This window comes from Macaca fascicularis, chromosome 4 (assembly GCF_037993035.2).
Source record: "Macaca fascicularis isolate 582-1 chromosome 4, T2T-MFA8v1.1".
Lineage (NCBI taxonomy): Eukaryota > Metazoa > Chordata > Mammalia > Primates > Cercopithecidae > Macaca > Macaca fascicularis.
In genome coordinates, this window is record NC_088378.1 from 129,004,112 (window position 1) to 129,018,557 (window position 14,446).

The following is a 14,446-nucleotide window of genomic DNA, read 5'->3' on the forward strand; positions in this document are numbered from 1 at the left end:
AGTTTCTTTACCTGTAAAAGGGGGATAATAGTAGTATCTGTCTCATAGAGTGTTAATGGGGGTTAAATGAGTCTGGCATTTAGAAGTCACTGAATGATTGTCTGTTATCAATAATTATTATCAATAATGATAACTAGACTGAGCGCGGTGGCTCAAGCCTGTAATCCCAGCACTTTGGGAAGACAAGGCAGACGGATCACTTGAGGTCAGGAGTTCAAGACTAGCTTGGCCAACATGGCGAAACCCCGTCTTGGAAATTGAGGCATGAGAACCTCTTGAACCCGAGATGCGGAGGTTGCAGTGAGCCAAGATCGCACCACTGCACTCCAGCCTGGGTAACAGAGTGAGACTCTGCCTCAAAACAACAACAAACATACACACGCACACACACACACACACACACACAACGTACACAAATAATATCACTAATATATATCATGGCTTAAAAAATTTGAAAATGGAGGCATACTCTATGAATTGTTCTATACCTTGCTTTTTTCAAGTTTTATCTTGTTTATTCTTTTTCACAGATACATATGATTACTTTTTTAAAAATTTAGTTCCTATTGATCATTTAGGTTATTTTTAACAATTTTTTTCATGTACTGCTGTGTAAGTACCGTGTGTGCTAACCAATTGCACCACTGGAGCTCCCATTTTCAACACATTTCTATCTGAATATTGCTGCAGTGAACACGCTTGTGGTGAAATGACTGTATGAAAGTGCCTCCTCTGTGTAGTCTGGACAATGAGCCAGCCAGGACTCAGAGCTCCCCCTCCCTCACTTTTTTCCAGTACCCAGGGCTGCAGTTTATCACTGTCAGCAGAGCCAGCACCTCCCTCACCCAGGTGCTGGCAACTGGCATCTCCAGACAACAAGGCAAACAGTGGCAAAGGGCTGAGGCTAGGATGTTTAGGTGCAAAATTTTAGAGGACACCAAAATCTCAGTAATCAAGATAAGTAATATTTTAATGCACTATTAAAAAAATTGATATTAACACAAAATTAATGATGGACAAATAGCAAGCTTTAAAAGATAGGATTAACAACTGTGCCATACAGAGTCATATTGGATTTTACATTCATTTGTATTTTTAAAAAAATATTTCATTGAATTGGGCATGGTGGCTCACACCTGTAATCCCAGCACTTTGGGAGGCTGAGGTGGGAGGATCGCTTGAGGCCAGAAGTTTGAGACAAGCCTGGGCAACAAAGCAAGACACAGTTTCTACAAAAAATTAAAAATTAACCAGGCATAATGGCATGCACCTGTAGTCCCAGCTACTTGAGAGGCTGAGGCAGAAGGATCCCTTCAGTCCAGGAGTTTGAGGTTACAGTGAGCTGATAGTGCCACTGCACTCCAACCTGGATGACAGAGCAAGACCTTGTCTCAAAAACAAACAACCCCCCACTCAAATCCTATTTCATTGAAATATAACATCTTGATTACTGAGGTTTTTAGTGCCACCTTACATTTTGCACTAGGGGAGACTGCCTCATTTGCCTTTTTATAAGTCCAGGCTCTGGCTGGTACCATATCTGGATGGCAGGCACAATGTCCAAGTTTGAACACCATTGATAAAGTGGTTCTAGCCGGGCATGGTGGCTCACGCCTATAATCCCAGCACTTTGGGAGGACAAGGCAGGCAGATTGCCTGAGGCCAGGAGTTCCAGACCAGTCTGGCCAACATGGTAAAATCCCATCCTACTAAAAATACAAAAATTAGCCCGTTGTGGTGGTGTGCACCTATAATCCCAGCTACTCGGGAGGCTGAGGCACGAGAATTGGTTGAACCTGGGAGGCGGAGGTTGCAGTGAGCCAAGATCATGCCATTGCACTCCAGCCTGGGCCACAGAGCAAGACTCTGTCTCAAAATAAATAAATAAATAAAATTAAATAAATAAGTAAATAAATAAAGTGGTTCTGGTGCTTGCCTTGAAAGAAGGGAGCCCTTCAAAGAATGGGGTTCCTCCCATGAAACACAGCCCCATATTGCATATACAGTAAGCTACTTGATTCCAGCATACCTGTCCAGTGGTTAATAGGCTGAAGGGAGTCATAGGCCTTCTCCTGTTGACCGTGATCTTTCTCCATTAAAGCCTATTCTTCAATCCACACCACATGTGTAATAGGGTTCAGGAATTTATTCCTGGGAGTCAATTCTGAAGGGATCTCTCTAACACGACAAACCTTGTATATATGCTTTCGTGAACATACAAATATATATCTGTCGCATAAGTTTCAATAAGTGAAATTCCTGGTCCAAATGATATGTGCATTACAAGTTTGGATAAATATAGCCAATTCCCTCTCCTAAGATAATATATCCGTTTACACTCCCACTAAAAGTATGTGAGTATGACTGTTTCTCCATATTCTTGACAATATTGAAAATTGTGGCACTTTTTAATCTTTGCTCATCTTACAGATGAAATAGTATTTCATTTTTGTTTAATTATTATTTCTTAATTATGAGCAAGGTTAAGCAACTTTTATCTTCCTGTACATTTATAAAGCAATAAATAGCATGCTCTTCTATGAGTAAATTCCCTAGTCTCATTTTTCAAAGTCAACTGTTGGTCTTTTTCTTACCGATTTGCTAATGCTCTTTAGATAAGTTTTTAAAAAATAACTCTCTGGCTATTATATGTGTGGTGGATATTATCCCTGATTTGTTTATCTTTTGACTTTTTAATGATTTTTTCCCCTGAAGAAATGCTTTACTTTTTTGTTGTTGTTGTTGAGACGGAGTCTCGCTCTGTTGCCCAGGCTGGAGTGCAGTGGCCGGATCTCAGCTCACTGCAAGCTCCGCCTCCCGGGTTTACTCCATTCTCCTGCCTCAGTCTCCCAAGTAGCTGGGACTACAGGCTCGCCCGGCTAGTTTTTTGTATTTTTTTTTAGTAGAGACGGGGTTTCACTGTGTTAGCCAGGATGGTCTCGATCTCCTGACCTCGTGATCCGCCCATCTTGGCCTCCCAAAGTGCTGGGATTACAGGCTTGAGCCACCGCGCCCGGCCTATGCTTTACATTTTTACATTGTCAAAGTTATCAATATTTTCCTTTATGATACTAAATGTTATATTTCATATAGAAAGATCTTTCTTACAACAAGTTTATATGCTGTTTACCTTCTAGTACCTTTATGGATTTATTTCCTCTATTTAAATTCATCTGGGATTTGTGTGTGTGTGTGAATAAAGAGTAAGAAAGACTTTTTTCCCTTTGAAATGACTAGCCAACATGATTTATTAAAAACATCTGTTTTTTCCCACTAATTTGAAGTGCAGCTCATATCACACTTTAAATCCTCATTTGTATATGGTACTTTTCCCGAATTCTTTAATCTGTTACAGTAGTCCATATTTCTGAACCAGCACCAAATTGTTACAAATAAGGTAGATTTTTAATGCATTTTAGTATTTAGTATTTGTTTTCCCTGGAGTTAATAATTGTCATTTTTTTTCCTCCATTTCCTCAGTTGTTTTTCTTAATGTCATTATCATTCATTCAACTTCAAACTCTTTGCTAGCTTATAAATCACTTTGCAAGACTGATTATCTTCTCAATGTTATCTCCCTGAAAAAAAATCTGGGCTTGCCGCTCTCCCTGATGGGTGCACATTTTGTATCCCTTTGTCTTCTGTCCTGGTGTCCTGGGATTCCCTTAACCTGTCTCCTGTGATAGAGCTCCAGTTTCCTGGACGTTCTGTCTTCCTTGTTTTGTTTTGTTTACTATCATGTTTGGGTAAAGCATACCCTTCAGTACCTTCATAAGGAAGGGTGCTTGGGAGGTAAATTTTCTCACATCTAAAAATGTTTTTATTTTGCTCTCATACTTGAAAAATGGCTGGACATGGTTTCTCTAGATTGAAAATCATTTTACTCTAGAATTTTGAAGGCATTGTTCTTTTGCTTTCCAGCTTCCTGTTGAGAAGTCAGAAGCCATTTTTGTCCCTGATCTTTTTATGGGTCCTTTGGCTTCCTCTCTAGAAATGTGGAAGATTTTTTTCTTTGTCCCCATTGTGAAATCTGCATGATGTACCTTAGTATAGGTCTATTTTAATTCTTTGTGCTGGATGCTTTTAATTTGGAAACTCATACTATACATTTCTGGGCAATTCCTTTGAACTATTTCTTTAACGGTTTCCTTTCTTTCATGTTCACTGCTTATTCTTTCTGGGACTCCCACTATTTGGGTCGTGTTCCACCTGAACTAGGCTTCTAATTTTCTTATCTTGTCATTCCTATTTTCTACCTCTTTGTGTTTGAAATCTACATACTTAGAGATTTCCTCAACATCATCTTTCAAACTTTCTGTGTATTAAAAATAATCTCTGCTATCATGTCATTAATTTCCAAGGGCCCTCTCTCATTCTTTTCCCTGTGAATAATTTTTTCTTTGTAGCATTCAATACTTAGTTATGGATATGATATTGCAATTGCTTTTAACTTTTCTAAGGACATAGTGATAGTTAATTTGATGTGTCAACTTGACTGGGCCCATAGGGTACCCAGATATTTGGTTAAACATTATTCTGGGTTATCTGCAGGCAGGGTGGTGAGGGGGTTTCTGGATGAGATTAACATTTGAATCAGTAGACTGAGTAAACAAATTGCCCTCACTGATGTGAGCAAGCCTGATTCAATCTGTGGTATTCAATTTGAATGGAACAAAAAGGCTGAGCAAGAGAGAATTTGCTTTCTCTACCTTATGGTCTTTGGGCTGGGACATTGGGCTTCTGTCTTTGGACATTGACTGGAACTTACATGATCAGCTCTATTGGTTCTCAGGTTTTCAGACTGCAGATTTGGGGAATCCTCAGCCTCTATAATTGTGTGAGCCAATTCCTTATAATAATCTCCCCTTTATATATCTACATCTATTATTTATTTATTTATTTATTGCTACTAGCAGGATCAACCAGGTAAATATCTATCTATGTATCTATGTATCTATCTATCCACCTATCTATTCATCCATCTACCTTATTGTTCCTGTTTCTCTGGAGAATCCTAATATTTGCATTAATGATAAGATGTTTTGTTTTAGTTTTCTTCTCCTTGTGTAATTGCATAATTCATTTTCTCCAAGTTTCTTTTTTCTATTTGCACATTTTAGTTTCTAGTGATTCATGTTAGTTTTCCTCAGATGCCGCAGGTGATCCTTGGTAGTTTGCTCCTATTTAAGCTGATTGGAAGCTTTGACAGTGCAAGGAAGGATTTATAGAGTGTTCCGGTTGGATGGTTTCATTGGAGGAACTCTTGAGGTCTATACCTTTATGTCTTTACTTGTCAGCTGATCGGATTCCCCAGATGTGTCCTTTCCCAACTCTGTCTGGAAGGGTGCAAGCCAGGCTGCCAATGTTCTAGGAGCAGAGGCGGAAGAAGGCAAGAGTTTCTGCCTCTAGTGCTTATACCTAATCCTGTTTGTTTTCTTTCCTTCCTTCCTTCCTTCCTTCCTTCCTTCCTTCCTTCCTTCCTTCCTTCCTTCCTTCCTTCCTTCCCTCCCTCCCTCCCTTCTTTCTCTCTCTCTCTCTCTCTCTCTCTGTCTCTCTCTCTCTTTCTTTCTTTCTTCCTCTTTCTTTCTTTCTCATGGAGTCTCTGTTGCCCAGGCTGGAGTGCAGTGGCACGATCTTGGCTCACTGCAACCTCTGCCTCCCAGGTTCAAGTGATTCTTCTGCCTCAGCCTCCTGAGTAGCTGGGATTACAGGCGTGCGCCACCATGCCCAGCTACTTTTTTTGTATTTTTAGTAGAGACGGGGTTTCACCATATTGGTCAGGCTGGTCTTGAACTCCTGACTTCGTGATTTGCCTGCCTCGGCCTCCCAAAGTGCTGGGATTACAGGTGTGAACCACCGCGCCAGGCATCCTGTTTTCTGTGTAGTGTCAAGTGTGCCTAGTGTCCTCCAGACCAGACATCTACCTCAACCTCACCCCCAGTTTACACTTTTTAGGCAATTTACCACCAATCCGTTGCTGTGGGGAGACAGGGAGTTGGGAGAGTATCTAAGGCTCTAATTGCTTTTATTCATTTATTTATTTATTTATTTATTAACACTAGAGAGAGTTTTGCTCTATCACCCAGGCTGGAGTGCAGTGTCACAATCATAACCCACTGTAACCTTGAACTCCTGGGCTCAAGCAATTCTTCCACCTCCTCCTCCCTAGTAGCTAGGACTACAGGTGTGTGCTATTTTTTTTTTTTTTTTTTATTGTAGAGACAAGGCAGGGGTCTCACTATATTGCCCAGGCTGGTCTTGAATTACTGGCCTCAAGTGATCCTTCCACCTCAGCCTCCCAGAGTGCTGCGATTACGGGTGTAAGCCACTGTATCAGGCCTCTAATTGCTTCTTAAATGGTATTTCCATCAGTTCGCTTTGTTTTATCTCTCTTTCATTTCCAAAGATAAGTGGTTCCATCCATTCCTGAGCCTTTTGGATGATTCTGTAGTGTAAACTGATTTGATTTCTATCTTTCTCCACTGCCACCATAGGATTCTATTTTCTTAGGTCTGAGTCATTTACTTATAGCACAGCTATTCATTTGTATATTTATTTTGCAACTAGATACTGAAGTGCATTTGCTTACTCTTAAGTTTTCAAAGTACACAATACCATAACATCTGCAAATAGTGAAAGTTTTCCTTCCCTTACTAACTTTTATAACTTAATATTCATTTTCCTTCTCAAATTGTATTGGCTTATACCTTCAGTACAACGTGAAATAGTAGTAGTGATATGGGCATCCTTGTCTTTTTCCTGGATTTACTGGGATTCTTTTAGTATTTCACCATTAAGCATGCTGCTGGTTTGGATCTGATTACATACATTTATTTATTGTGTTAAGGAAATATCCTTCTTTTTTTATTAAAAGATTTGTGTCAGAAATAGAATGTATAATTTTTCCAAATACCTTTTGGTCCCCTACAGATTTTTGTTTTTTTGTTTTTTTTGGAAAGTCTTGATCTGTTGCCCAGGCTGGAGTGCGGTGGCATGATCTTGGCTCACTGCAACCTCCACCTCCCAGGTTCAAGCAATTCTCCTGCCTCAGCCTGCCGAGTAGCTGGGATTACAGGTTCTTGCTATCATGCCCAGCTAATTTTTGTGTTTTTAGTGGAGGCGGGGTTTCACCATGTTGGCCAGTCTGGTCTCGAACTCCTGACCTCAGGTAGTCCACCCGCCTTGGCCTCCCAAAGTGCTGGGATTAAAGGCATGAGCCACCGCACCTGACCTTCCCTACAGATTTTTAAAACCCATATTCATGAGAGAAATTTGCCTGCATTTTTCTATTCAATGCTGTATTTTTTAGGTTTTAGTAACAGTGTCATATTGCTTTTGTTAAAAAAAAAATCTAAAAGCTTGCTTTCTCTCTTATACTTTTGAACAGTTTAACAGCATTGGAACTATCTGGTGAGTAATTTAAAAAATTATAGTATCCAGTACCAGAACAGACTGGCCCTGTACCCTCCTTCAAATCAAATTGTAGTTTATAGGGTGATTCCTACTTGTAAGTCAGCTCCGCAAGCTGTGGTCTCAGCAACTACAGAGGTAATATTAAATGTAGACGCAAAATTTACTTTCGCGAAGCTTCAGGGAGCCGGAAAAGGAGGAGAAGGGAAAGGAAAAGGAGGAGGAGGAAGTTAATTGTGTTGTTTGGACAAGAATTTAGTTCAACAGACTATGTTTTTCTTCAGCCAACCACAAGACAGGCCTGATAAAAAAGGACAAAGTAAAAGGAATTTCTGCTACTTCTTTTTCCGAAGCTCTCGGACTTGGCCTAACAATTCTGTAGTCTCCTCAGAAGCCCTGTAGAAGTTTTCCCAGAGGAAATATGTGAGGCTGTCTCTGGGCCACTGAAACAAGGTCTGGGGTTGCTGCTTGCTGACAAACAGCAAAGTGCTATGTTGGTTTAGTGATTTGCTGATCCCTTTTCTTTGATGAAGGTGGTGTTTGATTCATTGTATCAGCTTGATTTGGCTAACTCATGACCTGGCTTTTCACAGTTTATCTACTACCTGGGGAAACACTGAGGTGGAAGGTTCTAGAAAAAGTTCAGTGTATTATAAATGAGAGACTTCTGATTACGTCTGCAAGTGGAAGTTGCTGCTTCCCAAGGCTTGATTTCACTATCAGACAGTGGCCAAATGGGATGACTCTTACAATTCTCCAAGTGTACAATGAAATGGGGAGGTTTTGAAGATGTCTTCATATTTTAGATGGGCTTGGAGCTTAGACCACCTCCCCACTCCCTTTTAACTGTCATAATTGATGAGGGAGTCAGTATAACTCAAGTGACCAAGAGCATAGACTCTGGATTAGACAGATCTAGTGTGGATCCCATTTCTGCTCTAATTAGCTCTATCAGTTGGTCAAATTAATGAACCTCCCAAAGCCTCAACTTTTCTGAAAAATGAGGACAGTCATCAAACTTACCTCACTCAGAAGGCTGATGTGAACATGAAGTGAGATATTGGGTAAAAGGCTCCTGACAGGATATCAGGCCCATAAGTAAGGACCTATAAGCGATTCTTGTTGTTGTTGTTATTATTATTCTATATGCCTTCTGGGACTGATACTTCTGTCACTACATAAATGAATAAAGTTCCTGCTCATGGAGAGAGACTGGTAAGGGTCAGGCCTGTCTGGGAGTTCGATAGCAGCTGGGAACTTGCCTAAACCAATCCACCCCATGGTTAGCAGGAAGATGCTGATCCCTGACTTTCCTGTTCTCGCTTCCACATCTTTTATCTTAGGGGAAGTGGTAGGAACTTCTTGGATGTGCAAGCTCTGTCCTCTGAAAGTAGACCAGGGTCTTTATTCTGGTTGCGAATGGAGAGTGAACTCCAAGTCAGCAAATCTTGTTGAAACTTCTGATGGGTCATCAACAGATCAAAGGCCTCCTCGGGGGACTCACCTGCTCCCCGCACCATCAAATGTGCTCTGGGCATCACGCCACTTCTCAGCATCTTCTCCTGGACAACGCTGTGCTTTTCAGCTGCTCTGCCCTCTGGCACTAGCCTCTAGTTGGGTTCTCTCTCTGACTGGAATAGCCTGGACTGGTTGTGGATAAAGAAGTTTGCCCCCTCCTTCTCCCTCATTTTGCCCTCTTTGCAATGTCTTTCCACTCTCTTCCTACCCCAGGGACCCCCTAGTCTTTGCTTTCTTCAGTTACCCTGTGTTTTCCCATCCTCTTCCACACTTCTTCCCATTGTATTCAAATTTTAAATTCTTTATTCATAAAGTTTAATAAATGAATCAAATTACTTAAAGTGTGTGCTAAGCTCTTTTGCTTGTAATAAATGACTTTCTTTGGTTTATCTCAAATAATTCTCTTCCCCCAGTGGGAGGGTGGGTTACATAATTATTGTGAAGAACCCACATGGTAATTGGGGGAATCAGGGCACTGTCGGCCCCCAGAGTGGCTGCCCAGCTGGGCCTCATTGCAGCTACAGCACACCTGGGGAACCAAAAGGGGGGCCCAGGATGCAGAGCTCTGGGGACAGTAACTTATCCCCCTCTCAGCAGGAGATTGTCTACCTTTTGGCATGACGGTGACACAGCCTCCTTCTGCCTCTGATTCTCACACTTTTGTCACTATCAGCTCACTTCTAACCCTTCTTTTCTTTGCGTCTTGGCTTCTGTTCTCTCCAAGCTTCTACTTATCAAGAGTTCTGGTTCTTAATGGCTTCTATTACCTTATGGCACTGCCTGTTCTTTAGTGGATGGGAGTTTTTTACAGTGGAGCCCCTCACTGGCTGCTGCTGGCTGGGCCACTTATTGACTGACCCTGCATTGGTTTTCCACCCCTGATCCATTCACCAGTGGACACAGAAGACCCATGGCTCTGGGCTGAGTATGGTGACTCACCCCTATAATCCCAGCACTTTGGGAGGCCAAGAGGGTTGGATCACCTGAGGTCAGGAGTTCAAGACCAGCCTGGCCAACATGGTGAAACCCCATCTCTACTAAAAATACGAAAAATTAGTCCGACTTGGTGGCTCGTGCCTGTAGTCCCAGCTACTGAGGAGGCTGAGGCAGAAGAATCACATGAATCCGGGAGGTGGAGGTTGCAGTGAGCCGAGATTGTGCCACTGCATTCCAACCTGGGTGACAAGAGTGAAACTCTATCTCAAAAGACGACGACGATGAGGAAGAAGAGGAAGAAGAGGAAGAAGAGGAAGAAGAAGAAGAAGAAGAAGAAGAAGAAGAAGAAGAAGAAGAAGAAGAAGAAGAAGAAGAAGAAGACAACGACATGTGGCTCTGAACTTGCTCCTCAGCCCAGGGACTGTTGGTGTGCCCAGCACTCTGAGCTTGGCTTTATCCAGGAAACACCATGATCTTCCTACAAGAATTTGAATGATTCCCAATCTAGATGATTGGCAGAATCTCATGGGTAAATATTTAAAAATACAGATTTCTAGAAGCTACTTATCTGTAAAATGATTACAGTGATAACATCTACCTCACAGGATTGGGGTTGCTGATTTTTTTCTCTCTTTTTTCCCCCCAAAAATAATTCTGTTTGCTATGTTTGTAATGACAAACGTTTGAAAATCTAAGTTCCCCCAAAGGGGAACTTAATAGATCAGTGGTTGTCAAGGTCTGAGAAGAGGAAAGAAGGATAGTGTATCCGAATTACCTGGGGACGCCCATGCTTGACCTCTGCAACCAGAATGGAGGGGGGTGCTGAAATTCCCAGCCTCTATACCAGCTGCAAACCCCATCTCCACATCACTGCACTAAGCAACTTACAGTATGTCTTTAAAATAGAATCTCGTGTAGCCAATGCAATTGGTTTTGCAGAAGTCCATTTGTTTAACATGCAAAGAAGGTCATGATGGATCATTGAATTAAAAAAGCAGGTTGTAAAGCAGGACAATAATTGGATCTAATTTTTAGGGGAAAAAAAGTAGGTACACTTATGCATAGCTAAGGGCCTGGAATAGTAAAAGTATGGTTGGCAGACCTGCTACCCCAGCACTACCAGGGAGCTTGATAGAAATGTAGAATCTGGAGCCCCACTCCAGACAACTGACTGAGAATCTGCATTTTGACAAGAGCTCCACGTGATTGGTGTGCACATTAAAGTGTGAGGCTCGCTGCTCTGGAACACTGGTTCTTGTCTTGGGTTCTCATTAGAATTCACCTGGGGAGCATGGAAAAAATAATCCTCATGCCCAGGTGGTACCCAGATCAATTTAATCCTAGTCTCTATGGGTAGAGACTGGCACCATATAGCTTTAAACTCCAGATGATCTTGATGAGCAGCCAGGATGAAAACAGCTGCTGTGAGGATATATCCTAGGTGTGAGACTGATTGTCCTGCAGATGGTGAGAATCTGGTGGTTCTTCTTTCTGCTTTTCTATGTTTTATTATTTTTGTCTAAGAAGCACATATAGTTTTTGTAATGAGAAAGAAATTATTTTTAACTTAAAAACCCTTAATTAATGCAAGGCTTATCTAAGGTTTAGACAGAAGCCTCGAAATGAGGAAGACGTTTTAGAGGAGGATTTGCAATAGAAAGACAAAGGAAGGCCAGGCATGGTGGCTCACTCCTGTAATCCCAGCACTTTGGGAGGCCAAGGTGGGCTGATTTGTTGAGGCCAGGAGTTCGAGACCAGCCTGGGCAACATGGCGAAACCTCATCTCTACAAAAATTAGCCGAGTGTGGTGGCACATGCCTGTAGTCCCAGCTACTTGTGGGGCTGAGGTGGGAGGATCACTTGAGCCTGGGAGGCGGAGGCTGCAGTGAGCTGAGATCGCACCACTGCACTCTAGGTTGGGCGACAGAGCCAGACCTTACCTCAAAAAAAAAAAAAAAAAAAAAAAAAAAAGAAAGAAAAAAGGAAGGGGCAAAAGGCAACATAGGCTAAAACGGTTGAAAGACGCCATTTTAGAGGAAAATTAGGAATCACTCCTCACTCCACCTAACACCTGACCTGGTACATCCCTCACCTGGTATATCTCCTTCCCTTAAGACAAAAGGAACTGAACATTGCTGAGAGTGTACTAATCACCTAGCACTGTAATAGGTGTTTCTTTTTCTTTTCTTTTCTTTTTTCTTTTTTTTTTTTTTTTTTGAGAGAGTCTCTGTTGCCCAGGCTGGAGTGCAGTGGCTCAATCTTGGCTCGTTGCAACCTCTGCCTCCTGGGTTCAAGCAATTCTCCTGCCTCAGCCTCCTGAGTAGCTGGGACTGCAAGCGCCCACCGCCATGCCCAGTTAATTTTTGTATTTTTAGTAGAGACGAGGTTTCACCATGTTGGCTAGGCTGGTCTCAATCTCCTGACTTCAAGTAATCTGCCTGCCTTGGCCTCCCAAAGTGCTGGGACTACAGGCATGAGTCACTGCACCTGGCCTGTAATAGATGTTTCATGGATCCTTATGAACTGTGAGTGTAAAATATACATCAGATAGCAAAAAGATTTACTATAAAAAAGAAACATAAAATAGCTCATAACGTTTCATATTAAATACACATCAAAATGTATTGTTTTGGATATATTTGGGTTAAATTAAATATATTGTTAAAATGTATTTCACTCGTCTCTACCTTTTTAAATTTGACTCCTAGAAAATTTAAAATTACACCTGTAGCTCACGTTTGTGGTTCATACTTTATTTCTAGACGGTTGGTGGCAACTCGAATAGCAGACACATGGGGATTACTTAGGCTGGTTGTTCATTCTTTTTGGACCCATCCTAAGAGCAGACAAAAAGGTGAGAGAGGAAGTAACTTCTTCTGAGCCTGTCTGATTGAGGATTGGAGGAAAACAGGTTAAAATGAATTTGAGGACATCTCTGACCACTTTCTTTTCTTTAAGTTTTATTTTACTTTTTAACTATTTTTTTTGAGACCGGGTAATGAGACTGCCAAATTATTGTATGTTTTTGTAGAGACGGTGTTTTGCAATGTTGCCCAGGCTGGTCTCAAACTCCTGGCCTCAAGCGATCCACCCGGCCTCGATCCCCCAAAGTGCTGGGATTACAGGCATGAGCCACCGAGCCCGGCCGATGACCATTTTCTTTAGCCTAGTGGTTCTCAGCTTCAGCTGATCATTAGCATCTCCTGGGGAGCTTTTAAAAATCTGATGCTCAGGCACTCTACTGTCCAGTTAAATCAGAATCTCTGGAGAATCTCTGTTTTTCGGGATACTGAGCCTCAGTTTTGCCTGAGCCTCAGTATCCTGAAAAAGATCGAACCACTGCTTTAGCCAATTTGTAATCCTTCCCTGGGAACAAACTATAGGTATCTGGAAAAGAAAGCTAGCAACCTTTGGAAAGCAGTAGCGTATGAAGATTTTGAAGGATATTACTTGGGTCATTATAAATGTTCTTTCAAAAAAAAAAATTGAGGTTACTTTATTTCCCTTTTGTGAATTAACCCTGAAAGAACAAGGTTAGTGTTCTAACAGGGTTAGCTAACTAATCTTGCAAGTTCACCCTCTTGGCCACTAGGGGGACTGGATAAAACACTTGTGGAAGGACAGGCCTGTGTCCTTGGAGAGATTGCCTCCAGTGGAGGGAAGTTGGCACTGTCATCTTAGTGGACAAAAGACCAGCACATATTGCTGCTTTTTAACTTTTATATGAGTTAAATCCTATAAGCTTCCCCGAAGGACCTGACTTTGCCTCTAGGAGTGAAAATTGATATGATCCTTCTGGAGAAAGCAATGTAATTACAGAAAATATTTATTGAGCGCTCACTCTAGGTTGGACATTGGGCTAAACGCTTCATGAACATTATCTTATTTAATTCCTCACAAAAATCCTATGCAGCAGGTACAATTATCTGTATTTTCAGATGAAAAACAAGGACAACAGCCAGAAGTGGTAGCTCATGACTGTAATCCCAGCACTTTGGGAAGCCAAGGTGAGAGGATTACTTGAGGCCAGGATGTCAAGACCAGCCTGGCCAACATAGAGAGACCCCCATCTCTACAAAAATACAAAAATTTAGCTGGCATGGTTGTGCATGCCTGTAGTCCCAGCTACTCAGGAGGCTGAGGTAGGAGGATCACTTGAGCCTAGGAGGTCAAGGTTGAAGTGAGCCATGATCATGCCACTGCACTCCAGCCTTGATGATAGATGGAGACCCTGTCTCAAACAAAACAAAACAACAATAACAACAAAAAAAAACCAAACAAGGGCTGGAAGGATAAAAGAAGAGACCCATGGCTACAGAGCTGGAAAATAAAGCGTTTAAGCCTAGGCAATCGGTCCCCTAGGAACTCGCTCTTAACCTCTAAATAGACTTTGACCTAAGGCTTATAGTTCTTGGACTTTACTCAAGGAAATGATCAGACAACTGCATAATTCAGAACAAAACTGGACCTAGAAAAACCCTATTCTTGTAGGAGACTAGTCAAATAAATTATTATGCAGCCATAAAATGAAATAATATGCAACAGCTAAGAGTACTGATATAGAAGATTTTATTGAAATGGA